A 15,293-nucleotide genomic window follows, 5' to 3' on the forward strand; every position below is an offset into this window, starting at 1 on the left:
CCCTCTGGCAGGAACTAGTCTGTTCTCCACTTCAATAATTTTGTCATTTAAATAATGTTATACAAATTAACTATTACAGAATGTAACATGGGGATTGGCTTTTTTTCTCTAAGATAATTCAATGGAGATCCATGTAAGTTGTTGCATATATTCATAGTTTGTTCCTTTTAATTATTGAATGGTTCATGATATAGATTTACCATAATTTGTTCAGCCATTCAGTAATTGAAGGATATTTGGATTATTTCAAGTTTCGGGCTATTATGAATAAGGCTTCTATAGCTATCTGTGTAGATTTTTGAGTAAATATAAGTTTTCATATCTCTGGGATAAATTGCGCAACAGTGTAATTGCTGAGTCCAATGATTGTTGCCTGTTTAATTTTATAGAAAATTACCAAATTATTTTCCAGAGTGACTGTACCATTTTTCATTTCTACCAGTTATGTATGAGTGACCCAGTTTCTCTGTGTACTCTTCAATATTTGGTGTTATCACTTTATTTTAACCATCTGATAAGTGTGTAGTGAAATCTCATTGTAATTTATCATTTGCATTTCCTTAATGGCTCATAGGAAGATCCCCTGGAGAAGGAAATGGCAAACCACTCCAGTATTCTTGGGAAATCCCATGGACAGAGGAGCCTGGTGGGCTACAGTCCATGGGATCACAGAGTCGGACACCACTGAAGCGACTTAGCATGCAGTGGCACAATGGCTCATGATGTTGAACAACTTTTTCACCATCTGTATATTGTCTTCCTCTTCAAGGAAATATCTCTTCATATCTTCTCAGTGTCTAATCAGCTTTGCTGGACTAGTAAGTTTTCAGAGTTCTTCACATAGTCTAGATACTAGTTCCTTGTCAGTTTTGTGGTTTGCAGATATTTTCTATCCATCTATAGCTGGTGGTTTCACTCTTTCACAGGGTAGATTTTTAATTTGGCTAAGGCCCAATTTATCAATTTTACTTTTATTGATAGTGCTTTTGGTATCAAATCTGAGAACCTGTTGCCTATTCCAAGATCCAGAAGATTTTATCCTTGTTCTAAAAGCTTAATAGTTTTATGTTTTACATTCATGTCTGTGATCCATTTGAGTTAATTTTTATAATATGAAGTTGAAGTCAAGGTTATTTACTTATTTTGCTACAGATGTCCAATTGTTCCTGCATCATTTGTTGAGAAGGCTATCCTTCCTCCGTTAAAATTACTTTTGCACCTTTGTAAAAAGTCAGCAAGATTTAATATCAGTTAGAAGGCTTCCTGAGCCACCTTTTGTTACTAGATTGGGGGGTTAAGAAATTCTGGGCCTGGGTTGCCTTCATATGTTGGGGGGATGGGAATAAGACACCCACCCTGCCACTGTCTTATTCCTGCATTCTCTAATTTTCCTTCCTCTTCCCACCTGTCAGGGTTCCTCTTTGGTTGTCTCATACATTTTCCCAGTGTTGATAATCATACTTAACAGAAAGAGTAGGGGAAAATGAGTCTATGTCATTTTGCCAGGACCAGAAGTTCATCTCTGGCTTTTTTAATTAAATTTTTCTGCTTTGTCCTCAGTGGGAATATACTGGAAATCCTTAATTGAGTAGTGTTCAATATAATATAAGGTGCATATGTAATTCTAAATTTTCTAATAGCCACAATAAAAAACAGAAAGAAGTGAAATAATTTTTTAATTATTCATTTTATTGAAACTAATATATTCTAAATATTGTCATTTCAGCATGAACTCAGTATAAAATTATTAATGAGCTATTTTACTTTTTTTCTTACTAAGTTTTCAAAATTTGACCTTTCTCTTACCAACAGATCTCAATTTGAGTATTTAGTCTTCATCAGAAAGACTTGATCTATATTTAGACTTGATAAAATTTATCCAAGTTGTTCCAAAATAGTTTGGTTCCAATGAAGTTTCCCAGCACCTGAATCAAATACTAGTTTTACGTTTTAACATAAATTTAGTAAAATTGAATAAAATTGAAGCATTAGTTCCTCAGTCACATATGTGATTCATGTGACTAAATGGCACAAATTAGACAGCAGCACAAATTTAATGTATCCTCCATCTCAGTTTTCATCTCCTTTTTGCTTCTCCTAGTTGAGGGGATCAATCACTACCAAACCCTCACATTTGTAATGAGGCTTCCAGGAGGATAAATTTCCCAAATTCTCTCTGTCCTCAAACTTCATTCTCCTGTCATTATTCTCCATAGACTGAATTAAACTGAAAACCAGAGAGGCTAGGAAGCAGAGCATTGAAATTAGCTTCTTCAGCCTATGATCAAGACAGAAAAGTGAGGAGTAGCTCTGAAGGGTCACAGTTATATCAGTAAAGACAAATGTTTGAGTATGCAACACCATTATGTGTGTGCTAAGTCACTTCAGTTGTGTCTGACTCTTTGAGACCCTATGGACTGTAGTCCCCCAGGCTCTCTCACCCACGGGATTCTCCAGGCAAGAATACTGGAGTGGGTTGCTGTGCCCTCCTCCAGAGGATCTTTTATTTAAATATACAAATGATTAAATTTATCTGTTGATTATATTTATTGGCTATCAGTACACTGTTCACAGATGACATGATACTATATGTAGAAAATCCTAAAGATGCCACCAGAAAACTACTAGAGCTAATCAGTGAATCTGGTAAAGTTGCAGGATACAAAATTAATGTACAGAAATCTCTTACATTCCTATACCCTAACAATGAAAGATCATAAGTATAAATTGAGGAAACAATCCCATTTACCATTGCAACAGAAAGAATAAAATACCTAGGAATTAACCTACCTAAGGATGCAAAAGACCTGTACTCAGAAAACTATAAAACACTGATGAAACAAAGAAGACACAAAAAGATGGAGAGATATAACATACTTTTAGATTGGAAGAATCGATATTGTGAGACTATACTACTCAAAACAATCTACAGATTCAGTGCAATCCCTATCAAATTACTAATGGCATTTTCCACAAAATTAGGACAAAAAAATTCACAATTTGCATGGAAACACAAAAGACCCCAAGTAGCCAAAGCAATCTTGAAAAAGAAAAGTGGAGCTAGAGGAATCAGACTCCCTGACTTCAGACTATACTACAAAGCTACAGTCATCAAGGCAGTATGGTACTGGCACAAAAACAGAAATAAAGATCAACGGTACAGGACAGAAAGTCCAGAGATGAACTCATGCACCTATGTCTACCTAATTTATGACAAAGGAGGCAAGAATATACAGTGGAGAAAAGACAGTCTCTTCAATAAGCAGTATTGGGAAAACTGGTCAGCTACACGTAAAAGAATACACTACCTAACCATACACAAAAATATAAGACTGAACACTATAAACTCTTAGAGAAAAACATAGGAAAAATACTCTGATGTAAATAACAGCAAGATCTTTTTTGACCTACCTCCTAGTGTAATGAAAAAATAAATAGTACCTGATTAAACTTAAAAACTTCTGCACAGCAAAGGAAACAATAAGCGAGAAGGAAAGACAACCCTCAGAATGGGAGAAAATATTTGCAAATAAAGCAACTGACAAAGGAATGATCTTCAAAATATACAAACAGCTCATGCGGTTCAATATCAAAACAACAAGCAACTTAACCAAAAATGGGTGGAAGACCTAAATAGACATTTCTCCAAAGAAGACATACAAATGGCCAAAAGACACATGAAAACTCATGCAACATCACTAATTATTAGAGAAATGCAAATCAAAACTACAATGATATCATCTCACACCAGTTAGAATGGCCACTCTCAACAAATCTACCAATAATAAATGCTGGAGAGGGTGTGCAGAAAAGGGAACCCTCTTGCACTGCTGTTGACAATGTAAATTGGTACATCCACTATGGAGAAGAGTATGCAGATTCCTTTAAAAACTAAAAATAGAACTATCATATGACCCAGAAATCTCACTACTGGGCATATACCTTGAGAAAAGCATACTTCAAAAAGACACATGTACCCCAATGTTCACTGCAGTACTATTTACAATAGCTGGGACATGAAAGCAACCTAAGTGTCCATTGACAGATGAACAGAAAAAGAAGATGTGGTACATATATACAGTAGGATATTACCCAGTCATAAACAGAAATGAAATTGGGTCATCTGTAGAGATGTGGATGGACCTAGAGTCTGTCATACAGAGTCAAGTAAGTCAGAAGGAGAAAAACAAATATCCATATATTAATGCATATATGTGGAATCTAGAAAAATCGTACAGATGAACCTATTTGTAGGGCAGAAAAAGAGATGCAGACCTAGAGAATGGACATGAGGACATGGGGGGAGAGGAGAGCAGGATGAATTGGGAGATTAGGATTGACACATATACACTACCATGTATAAAATAGATACCTAGTGGGAACCTGCTATAAAGCACAAGAAGCTCAGCTCAGTGCTCTATGATGGCCTAGATGGGTAGGATGGCAGTGGGGGGAATGGGAGTGATGCTCAAGAGGGAAAGGAAATATGTATACATACAGATGATTAACTTTGTTGTACAGCAGAAACTAACATAGCATTGTAAAGCAATTATACTCAAAATACATATGAGTCAAGCTAAATTATTTCTTATCTTTAAATAAAAGCAAATATCCTGAGATTACCTTCCCATATTCCAATGGCTCATTTCATGTTCCCTAGGATATGATCATTCCATTTGAGAGATCATTGTTTTACGTGATATTTCTGCCACCAGGATATCTTTATTTCCTACTTCATTTTTCATACTGTTAAGTTACCGCATACATCCCTTTGCTTAAAATCTTTAGTTTTCCCTCATTGTCTAAAGGAAAAACCTCAAACTCTGTAATACAATATTAAAGGCCATTTATAACCTGGAATCATCAAATTATTCTCTTCTGCCCTCTAGCCTCATCAAATGTTTCATCTTTCTCTAATTAAGATGTATATCATCATACTTTTGCCCCATCATTATTTCTTCCTGGAGTGGTCTTGTTATTGCCCATTGCCCCATCCCATTTTCCTATTCGTCTTTCAAGATCTATTCAAATATTATTACTTTCTCAGTAAAAGTCTTCTTTAGGTACTCTGGACAATAACAGAAAGTGATTCCTTTTTTCTGTGTGCTCCTATAGCATTCTCTACATTATTTTTATGGTTTATTATTTGATACTGAAACTGTTTATTTGTTGTTACTGTTCAGTCCCTCAGTCATGTCTGACTCTTTGTGACCCCATCAACTGTAGCACGCCAGGCTGTTCTCTACAGTCTCCCAGAGTTTGCTCAAACTCATGTCCATTGAGTCAGTGATGCTGTCTAACCATCTTATCCTCTGCCACTCTCTTCTCCTTTTACCTTCAATCTTTCACTTGTAAATATTCCTAATACACTGAGGGTAAGGTCTTTTCTTAATTTATCTTTCTGTATTCAAAGTATAATTCAATGTTTGATATATATTCATGGCAATACAGAATTAATAATCAATCCATACATTGCTTCAGTCTTCATTTTGAATATCCATCTCTTAATATAACCATATCTGTAAAATGTGGAATAAATTAAACTGCATCATTATTTCCTGAACATTTTTTTTTCTCAATTAGCAATGGCAAATGACATTAGATTTTTTTCTACCTCTGTTGAATAGCAAGTGTCTCTTTAAGAGCGCTGCTTAAAGGTGCCATATCTTGATGAGGAGAAGGTGAAAAGTGCTTTGCTTAATTAGTGATGAATGTTATTGGTAGGAGGAGGTTGATAGTTTGATTTGTGCTATCAGTTTGTCATCCCTCACATTATCTGTTTTCCCAAATTTGTGATAAAACTTTCTGTAATATCATATCTATTTTTGGTGGAAATCAAATGCAAGGGACAGCAGAGAAAGAAGAGGTACTGCTAAGAATTTCTGACCAAAAACATGTTTAATTTGAATTTTTCTCATGTGCAAACTCTGCATATGTTGTAAAAACATGCATAAAATGCACAGTTTACAATCACGTTTTTGCTGTAATTTCTATTCTTATATGATTGATCTCTTTAACATCACAAAATTCAGAATGACTTTTTACCAAACAATGGTTTCTGAAAACAGAATGGATATAAAATAATTTATATAAATAAATGGATATAAATAATTTATTACTTCTCAGAAGTAGGAAAAGGAAACCAAGTGAAAACCAAGAAACCGACAAGAAAAGAAAAAGCATGACTTGCCTATAGATTAGTAACTTTTTATAGTCATTTAAATGCCATAAGGGATGAATGGGTTATTTAAAAGTACTCAGAATCCCTTATCTGTAGGTTTTTCAGCTGATGCTCCCTTGATTCACTGCCTAAAGAGAGTCTGATAGCAAAAGAGTAAAATCCCTAGATCTGCAGCCACACAATAGTTCACACAGATAAACTGTGCACTCCTTATGGGTAATATGGACATCAATAGAAGTCTCAAAAGACTACCTCTTGCAAGTGCGTTTTGATTTCTGTTCATTCACTTCACCCTTTAAGTTGACAACAAAATGTTATCTCTTCAGGAATATTTAGAATGTGTCCTTACATTTAGCATTTGCTTTTCTTTCCTTTAATGTGTAACTGTAGAAAATGGAGAAAATCTTAAAAAGCAAGGATGCTAGTTTTCAAAAGTGAATGGAAGGGCATTCAACAACATTCATGAATCTGAACTAAATATTAAAAAGATATGCCTACTAAGGGAAGAAACTCTTTGTAATGGAAGGATTAAATGAAAGACATCTAATTCTGAATCATGTAGTTTTTGTTTTATTTTATTTTATTAACCATTGATTAAGCACCAATATTGTTCATAGTACTAATCTAGATAGGATGTTTAAAGGCACCATAGATATATAAACAATGTAAAAAGTAGCTATATTTATAAGTGGTGCTCACCTAAATGTCCTCCATATACCCATACACCTGAAGGAAACTTACAAATTGAATATGTTTATAATCTGCTGAACTCAAGATCTCTGTTCAGTCTGAGGTCTTAGGTATTATGCTTTTTGCAATTCAGTTTGTTGTTCCTAAAAATAAATTCACTATTTCTGCCAAAACAACAATTATAATGACACTCTATTTCATCATATTTAAGTAATTCATGATAACATAATAGACTGAGAATATGATTCCTCTTCCATCAATACATAAACAGAATCTCATGGATTATTTTATTGGGCTAGCCAGTTGTCACCTTGGAAATTAGAGAAAATGGCCTCAGATCATACTCAAAACAAATAACTTTTTTTTTTGGCTGTGTATGCAGGATCTTTGTTCCCCAACCAAGGATTGAACCCATGGCCTCTGCAGTGGAAGTGCAGAGTCCTAAGCACTGGACCACCAGAGAATTTCCTGTAGACTTTTGATGGTAACAAAGGATGAAGCGACAGATTATAACTTTGAAAAGCAACCCAGGTAGGTTACAGAGGTTAGGACTTGCATAGTTCTGCTGTGGAAAATGGATTAGACAAGACAAACACTGCAAAAGAAAATTTGCATATGTTTGCAAATTTTGCATATTTGCATACATCTGCCTTTTTGTCTTCTAGTGTTGCAGAAACCAGTAATTAAGAAACCAAGCACCACACTCGGAGAGTTGGAAAACTCAGGTTTATTCTGCTGGTGGGCCCAGAGGAGTTAACACTCTAAGTCCTGAGCCCCGAACAAAGGGGTTACAGAGTTTTTATAGACAGACTCTAGTGGGCAACACTAGCTGCTAATAGACTGGTTTAAGTTAAGGGGTTTTGCGTGCACACGGGAAGAGCAGTCAAGATGGGGAGGGGGTTGCTTGACCTTTACATGGACAGGCATGATTAAGCAGGTCTGCAGGGGTTGGGCAATTGCAAAGAGCAGGATAAGGGTGAGTGAGATAAGTTCCAGTTCCTAGTATCGTGAGGCCCCACTTTCTGAGACCTACGTGATCTAGACTTTGCAAGGAGCAAGCTGAGTTACAGAGGCAGACGGAACAGGAGGTTATGTAAAGTTATAACTTTTCCTCTTCAATAGTATGCACTTTCTAGTGACCATGTTAGCACTACAGTTTAGAAATTAGATCTACACTTCATTTACTATCAAACCTCATAGGATTTGACATATTATTCAAACTCTCCCATTCGACACACTGGAAAGCCCTTATAACATCGTGCCTTCACCACAAAGACCTATCTTAAAGTTGTTATGTACATTCTTTAGCAGATACAAAGTATGGAAGATATAAGCAAAAGACATGAGAAATTCCTAGTCTAAATAAATAGCCTTTAAAAATAAATGTTTCTATGACATATTGAGAACCATCTCCTTAAAAGCATTTCTCATTTATTACCAATCAACTAAACGTGCTTTGTGATTGAATGTCTACTATATGCACCGTGTGCTAAATTCTAGAGATCTCATTTAAGTCAAAGATTCTTCCATCATTAAGCTCATAACTTAGAAAAAAAAAGTTGTATCCTCTTATGATTTTTTAAAGTGCTATAAGAATTCAGATGATGTAACGTTTGATTTCTTAAAATATTTGGTTACTTTATTTTGCTTTTCATGTGCAAAGATATTCACATACATAAACTCACAAAAGTCTCACAACTCTGTGAAGTTAGTACTATTATCACAAGAATAATAATCACATACAGATGGTTGACATGTTGCAGAAACCAGTGCTCGAGAAACCAAGCACCACATTCGGAGAGTTGGAGAACTCAGGTTTATTAGGCCAGTGGGCCCAGAGGAATTAACACTCCCAACTCTGAGCCCCAAAGAAAGGGATTACAGAGTTTTAATAAACAGACTGTAGTGGGCAACACTAGCTGTTAATAGGCTGGTTTAAAATAAGGGGTTTCGTGCACACAGGGACAGTGATCAAGATGGAGAGGGGGATGCCTGACCTGGACAGGCATGAGTAAGCAGGTTTGCAGGGGCTGGGTGATTGCAAAGAGCAGTGTTGTAGCCACGAGTTCTGGGAAACAAGAAGGACACTCAGAAGGACACTGTCACTCAGAAGGACAATGCAGATAGTAGAGTGCAGTTTATTACACTGGTGGGCCCAAGGTAGAGTCTACTCTTAGCCAAGGACCCCGACCAGTTTTTGTGAAAACCTTATATACCCTAAGCATATAAGGTTCCCTGAAACTAGTCTGAACAAAGGAAAAAGAAAGATACAATCAAAGTCAACCCGTGATTCATATGCCTTCAGCCTAGGTAGTTAACAGTGGACAATTATCAATAGCCCTGTGGTCATACCCCAATAAGCATAATAGAATGTGTGACTCTATTTGGTTACACAGATAATCAGGGTATTCTTTTAGGCAATGGAGAGCCCTGGGGCTCTTCCTCCCAGGGGCCTGGTTTTCCAGTTGGTATGTCGTTTCCATAGATACTGGGCATGTAGCTCAAAGTCCACAGTTCAGCCCAAGATGGAGTCCTGCTTTCAAGATAGAGCCTGTTCTGTTTCCTCCTTCAGCAGGACAAGGGTGAGTGAGATAAACTCCAGTTCCTAGTATTGCAAGTCCCCGCCTTCTGAGACTACATGACCTATGTGATTTAGACTTTGCAAGGGGCAAGCTGAGTTACAGTGGCAGAAGGAGAAGGAGGTTGTGTAAAATTTTACCTTTTCTTCTTCAAACAGGCACGTGAAAAGATGTTCAACATCGCTAATTATTAGAGAAGTGCCAGTCAAAACCACAAGGAAGTATCATCTCACACTGGTAATGTTATAGCCACGCATTCCGGGAAACAAACTCATTCAGAAGGACAATGCAGATAGTGGAGTGCAGTTTATTACACCAGCTGGCCCAAGGCAGAGTCTCCTCTTAGCCACGGACCCCGACCAGCATTTGTGAAAATTTTTTATACCCCATGTGTACATGTCCAAACCCACCACCCCAAATTCCTTGAGACTTACATAAACTAAGGAAGAGTAAATACAATCCCAATAACACCATCACTCATGTGCCATGTGCTCAGACAATTAAACAATTAGCCAATAATCAATAAGCACGAGGTTACACTCCGACAGGTACAGAAAAATTTATGGCCTGTCTGGAGGAAGGGGTGTTTAGTGTATCTGTTATCTTAGGCGATGAGTAACCTGGATATGATCTTCAAGATTCCCTTGTCCAGAGGGGGTCTTATCCTTCTGTTGTCGTTTCCATAGACACTAAACACAGAGTTCAGAGTCCATTGGAGAGGTAGCGGAGCATGATAAGCATGAACAGGCCCAAGATGGAGTCCAGGCCCTATGAATTCCTTCTTCAGTAAGACTGGCCCCATCAAAAAGTCTACAAATAATAAATGCTGGAGAGGGTGTGCAGAAAAGGGAACTCTCCTACTGAAGAAGGAATTTGGGGTGATGGGTTCGGATACGTACACATGGGGTATAAAAGATTTTCACAAATGCTGGTCAGGGTCCTTGGCTAAGAGTAGACTCTGCCTTGGGCCCGCTGGTGTAATAAACTGCACTCCACTATCTGCATTGTCCTTCTGAGTGAGTTTGTTTCCTGGAATGTGTGGCTACAACACTACACTGTTGGTGGTGCTAGGGGAAGCACACTGACTGAAACTGCCCACCCTAGCCAGGCTCTTTAGTAACCATTTGCATGAGTTGTTTTATGACAAGAGATCCTGGTAAGGAACACGGAACTAATAAGCCACCACCAACCGGAAGCGTTCGGGAAAGGTCAAAAGGAGACACTTGCATGTCCGTCCACTTCCCAGAATCCCTCTTGCTAGCATCCATCTTGGCTGAGCGATGTGTGCGCCACCAGGGAAGACTCTGAATTAGAATGATTGGCCAAAGACCACCCGGAAACTAATCCCATCACCATAAAACCGGAGACTGGGAGCCACGTGGCAGAGCTGTTCTCCTGGGTTCCCTTACCCTCCTGCTCTCCACCCGGGTGCCCTTTCCCAATAAAATCTTTTGCTTTGTCAGCACATGTCTCCTCAGACAGTTCTTTTCCAAGTGTTAGACAAGAGCCCACTCTTGGGACACTGAAGGGGGCCTCCCCCTTCCTACAAAAGTGAGAATATAAATTGGTGTAGCCTCTATGGAAAACAGTGTTGAGGTTCCTTAAAAACCTAAAAATAAAACTACCATATGATCCAACAATCCCACTCCTCAACAAGCATCCAGAAAAGACAAAAATTCTAATTTGAAAAGATGTATGCACCCCAGTGTTCCTAGCAGCACTATTTATAATAGCCAAGACATGGAAACAACCTGGCTTACGAAGATGTGGATCTTAAGAAGATACACACACACACACACACACACACACACACACACACACATATGAATATATACATTACATACACACAGTGAAATATTGTGTGTGCTCAGTCATGTCTGACGCTTTGTGACCCCATGGACTGTGGCCTGCCAGGCTCCTCTGTTCATGGGATTTTCCAGGCAAGAATACTAGAGTGAGTTGCCATTTCCTCCTCCAGGGGATCTTCTCAACCCAGGGATTGAATTTACATCTCCTATGTCTCCTGCTTTTCAGACAAATTCTTTACCTGGAGCCATCAGGGAAGTTCAAAAGAAAGAAGCTTCAACAATTATCAAGTCATTGTTATTACATTCCAGGAAATGGTCAGAAAATGGGGTTTTAGTTAAAGTGAATTTACCATTTAACTAAAAATCCCCTACCTGTTAAATGGAAGAGCCTAAGGCAAAGACACTGATGCATAAGCTACAGGAACTTGTGGCTCCAAAACCTCAAGCACATTGCTTGCTCTCTCAGTTATTTCTTTTTAGAAATATAGCACTTACCATCCACAAATCTTTAACACAGTAAGCATAGCCTCAACCACAAAGTTGAAAGAGAGGTCAGAAATCACAAAGTTTAAGTTATTGCTTCTGGCATCTGAAGAAACTTGAGTAACCTGAACAACCCTTTCAACAGAAAAAAAATTGCTGGATAAAATATTTAAAAATATTTTTAACTGCATCTAAGAGTCAAAAAATGGTAAAGAAACACTCAGAGGCCAATAAAATACATGTAAGTTGGAACCCAGAGGGAAAATAAGTCAACAGATGGCTTTCAACTTGATAACACTTGACAAAAAAGCAAACTTGCACTTTGGTTTTCAGACCCCCTTAAGACCCAGAGGAGATAGGCAGGAGGTCAGCCAAGTTGGGGCATCTAATAGGAAATACTCCAACACTGAGCACTGGAGTCCTAAGAAACTATACTTTCAAAATAAGTTACTCAAAGCAAATCTGCTTCCCTCCCTCCTTCCTTCCCTGCCTCCAGAATAATGCAAGGAAAAACATCTAATTGAACTTTGGCACTGAATACAGGGGAAGAAAAATAAATGCTCCTTGAAAATTTATAACCCAAACCCAGCCCTTATTTGCATTTACAACCTGAATTCTTGCTACACAAGGAGTCTGAAAAATTTCTAGCCAAGAATTTAAAGCACCCTGAGCCGGTAAAACCTCCTGGTAGCCTGCAGAAGAAAATGAAAATACTCTCTGGGCAAACTCACCTGAAACACAGGCCTCAAAGGATCCCCAGAGGTAAAGTTTCCAGAATTCTGAACTCAGTTTGTTAGGGGAAGCACACTGACTGAAACCGCCCACCCTGGCCAGGCACCATAGTAACCATTTGCATGAGTTGTTTTATGGCAGGAGATCCTGATAAGGAATACGGAACTAATAAGCCACCACCAGCCGGAAGAGTTCGGGAAAGATCGAAAGGAGACACTACCTGTCCGTCCACTTCCCAGAATCCCTCTTGCTAGCATCCACCTTGGCTGAGCGCTGCGTGCGCCACCAGGAAAGACTCTGAATTAGAATGATTGGCCAAAGACCACCCGGAAATGAATCCCATCACCATAAAACCCAAGACTGCGAGCCACGCGGCAGAGCAGTTCTCCTGGGTTCCCTTACCCTCCTGCTCTCCACCCGGGTGGGTGCCCTTTCCCAATAAAATCTCTTGCTTTGTCAACATGTGTCTCCTCGGACAATTCATTTCCGAGTGTTAGACAAGAGCCCAGTTTCGGGCCCTGGAAGGCGTCCCCCTTCCTGCAACAAATGGCGACCACGAAGGGACATCTTCTTCGCTGAGACTGACATCCTGACCACTCGGGGTACTCAGGGGCCAGCTTGCCTGCCAATGGACCAGACCCAGCGGCCGCGACTGGGACCCTTTTGTCCCTGGTCTCCTCCTGACGCAGACAACTGGCCAGAGTGCCCCGACCGGTAAGGAACAAGAGATTTTATTGACCTCCCTCCCCTTCCCTCTCTCTTTCCTCTCCTTAGCCCTTCCTATCCTTCCCGTTTTTCTAGTCCCCCGGTCCTGGATGCAGGAATCTGGTCGAAGGGCCTCAGCTTGAGCTGAGGATTGGAGACTGATCACCTCCTCTTGGCAGAGAACTCGAATTCTGGTCTTGTTTCTGGTAGGGCCGAGTTCCAGTCCTCCCTTCTCTGGAAGCCCAGGGAAAAGTCCCGTAACGCCTGGGTGTCTGCAGGTGGCAGGAGACGTCTGTAAGGCCACCCCTTTTGCCCCCCTTTCCTGCCTCCTCCTCCTTCTTCTTTCAACCTGGCTTCCTTTCCTCCTTTTGAAATCTTTGAAGACATCTGAAGTTCTGTGTCTCTATGGAAGGTTTTCTGAGAGACTGCATTCTTGTATTTAAGGGAGTGTCTGATGAGGACTGCCAGGTTTATATGTGTGTGTTTTAACTCTGTTCTGTGTTGTGATTTGTGATGGCCATTTTGCTTTGTCTGGCCACCATTTAGACCTGCCGCCATTTTGTTAGAGCTTGATTTTCTTTCCCTGTGCCTTGAGGCCAGGGCTCTCAGGAACACTTATCTAGACCATCTCTAACACCTGAGACTGAGAGAAAAAGGAAAAAAGCCTTTTAAAATGTTATTTAAATTTTATATTGTAATATCTAATTCATGACCAAACTTCGAAAATGAAGCTAGATCTTGCAGTGTGTCTGTCTAAATATGTCTTGGTATGTTTTTGTCTCTGGGTAATATTTTTTAGGTTAATTTGTAAATGAGCTCTATTTAATTGGCTTAAAAAAGGTAAGCGCTTACAAATCAAATAATTCTAAATTAAACAATAAATTCCAGGTTCAGGTGAACTGGGAAATATTCAGTATTAAATATCTGATATTAATGTTTGTTTGTTGACCTATCTAATATAGACATGTCTTAGAGTAATTAACATCAAGAAGAAGATTAAACCTAGGTTTAATATAAGTTAAATATTATATCTGTTACAAGTTTGTCAACAAGGAAATTACCTCGAGTGAAGAAACTTCTAAAAAATGTAAATGAGATATGAGTTTGTATTCTTTAAGAATATCTGTCTACAATAGTCTCCCCAGATTGGCGTAACTTGAATTTCTAAGGGTTGTGCTAAACCAAGTATTGGAAGTCTATTAAATAATTAGGTCATTTCCAAATGAAATAAGATTTTGAAACATTTACTACTAAACACTGATTTCCTTTTACAGAAAAACTAAAGAGATTTGGGACCATAAATGAATAATGTTTGATGCCATCCTAAAATGTTTTAAGAAAGCAAGGGTTTTAGAATTTATCACTGGTATTTATGCTCACCAATCTATAAAATGCTAATATAAAAATTAGCTCTTGGTTGCTAAAGGAAAGCAGGAAGTGTGCTTTCAGTAAAAAGTATGAAAAAAGTATTAAAAAGAGTTATGCATAATCAGGATTTTCTAAAATTGGATTACAATTAGTTAACTAAGTGGATTTTGTTAGGAATGACATGGTTGTAAGAAAACTGCTTAGAGCCAATTAGGTCCAAGATGGCGGAGCTGACTTTCACTAGACCTTGAGCCTTGGTATTTACGCCCATTGTGACATATCAACAAGCTAAATGATACAGCCATCAACATTGACTAAATCTGACCAAATGTTCTAAACGCTTTTAATTGATCTTTTCGATAAAAATTCCTAAATCAAATTCTTTTAAAGTTCCTTTGACCTCTAGCTAACTTTGGGGTGCTTCAGAGGGCCCCTGAAACATCCCAAAGAGAGATATTAAACTGTGTTTATTTGGTTGGTTAAATTACATGAAAAAGATTATCAAATGAGCAAAAAGATCTGCTCATGTTATAATGTATGGTAAAATTACTAATACAGATATCCTAAAAATTATATGGAGTTCTTAACATTTTGATATGTCTTGGTGTTCTAATGAGAAACCTGATGACTTCACAAAAGTTAACAAAGAACTAAATGAACCAGCGAATATGCTTATAATTTTTATGGTTTCTATCTGAAAATTTACAGGTTTAAATCTTGTGTTTTCTGGGAGTAAGGAAAACATTC

This window comes from Muntiacus reevesi, chromosome X (genome assembly GCF_963930625.1).
Source record: "Muntiacus reevesi chromosome X, mMunRee1.1, whole genome shotgun sequence".
Taxonomy (NCBI): Eukaryota; Metazoa; Chordata; class Mammalia; order Artiodactyla; family Cervidae; genus Muntiacus; species Muntiacus reevesi.